This window comes from Rhinopithecus bieti, unplaced genomic scaffold (assembly GCF_001698545.2).
Source record: "Rhinopithecus bieti isolate Rb0 unplaced genomic scaffold, ASM169854v2 scaffold_13225, whole genome shotgun sequence".
Lineage (NCBI taxonomy): Eukaryota > Metazoa > Chordata > Mammalia > Primates > Cercopithecidae > Rhinopithecus > Rhinopithecus bieti.
In genome coordinates this window covers 181,737-182,875 of record NW_016807895.1, presented here as the reverse complement: position 1 = coordinate 182,875, position 1,139 = coordinate 181,737, and the positions used below count along the sequence as shown (strand labels likewise).

General features: G+C 37.6%; 1 pseudogene across 1 annotated transcript; it reads right to left on the bottom strand.

Annotated features, from left to right (window-relative positions):
• Positions 1–466: 466 nt before the first annotated feature.
• LOC108536969 (DNA/RNA-binding protein KIN17 pseudogene) lies at positions 467–1,137 on the bottom strand (annotated as a pseudogene). Its single transcript, XR_001887678.1, has one exon. The product of XR_001887678.1 is annotated as a DNA/RNA-binding protein KIN17 pseudogene (transcript).
• Between the last annotated feature and the right edge of the window lie 2 nt (positions 1,138–1,139).

Below are 1,139 nucleotides of genomic sequence, written 5' to 3'. Positions count from 1 at the left end.
GTTCTGATTGACCTCAGCAATTTCTGCCAGCGGCTAGGCAAGTGGTCTGAAATTAATTACATACAAGGCTTTTGGGCCTTACGCTCTCGTCCCGACTTGTGTAGCCGGTGTTCTTTGGTTCAGGTTATACTGGCCAAGGACGCCGGCTCACAGGAACCCGAAAAAGAGGAGTCTTTATTCCTTTCTGTTTAGCCGGAAAAGAACTGAGGGTTTCCTTCTGTCTCTGTACCCTCACCCCCGCCCTACACTCCTCCTTCATTTTTCAATCAGTTCAACTTTCCTACTCTACTACTGAAAATATAAATTTAGAGTGTATGAAGGATTTCCTCCAATTACATGATTCTAAATTGTCACATATAAAACACTTTGTAATAACATTCTTTAATGAAGATATAAATTCTTCAAGTAAAATACAAAGGAAACAAAAATAACAAGGAAAAAATTGCATAGTTTTGATACTTCATGAGACATAATTAAATTGTTCTCAAAGTTTAGCTGAACAACTATACAGTAATATTTTCAAAACCCTGTTTTTTTAATACAAAAGAATACCCTAACACAGTAGAGTCTCATAATGCCCTGGCGAACACCAATTTGATGCTTTAAGATTTTAATGTATTGTTAACACATTTTCAAACTCAGGCGAGTTTAGAAAAGTCTTCATATTGAATTCCTTCCACTCTGCGTCCTTTTAAAGGGCCAGTTTCAATGACGATAGTAGCTGAAAAAGTCTTCTCATTGATGGATTCAAGGGTACCTTCATTTCCTCTGTAGCCTCCATTTAAAACTAGAATTCTTTTTCCTGGTGCTGGAATTACTGTCTCTAAATGAGTCTGGTCAAGTTTCAGCTTGTCTCCAGAATCAATCATCTTCACAACAGCTGTGTATTTGTCAATTACTTCCTTAACGATACCCTTTTTCTTATGATATTTCTCTCCCAGTTTTTTGGTTATAATTTTCACAATAATTTCAGGCTGTAGCCAGTAGTCTGTTCGGGCAGTTCTTTTCTTTTCCTCTTCAATCTCCATGATTTCATCCAGTGCAGATTTCTTTTTCTTCTTTTCTTTGGACTGAGCTGAGCTCTGGGCAGATTCTTTTCGTTTCACTGATGCTGAACTTCCTACTGTCTTCAGTGCACT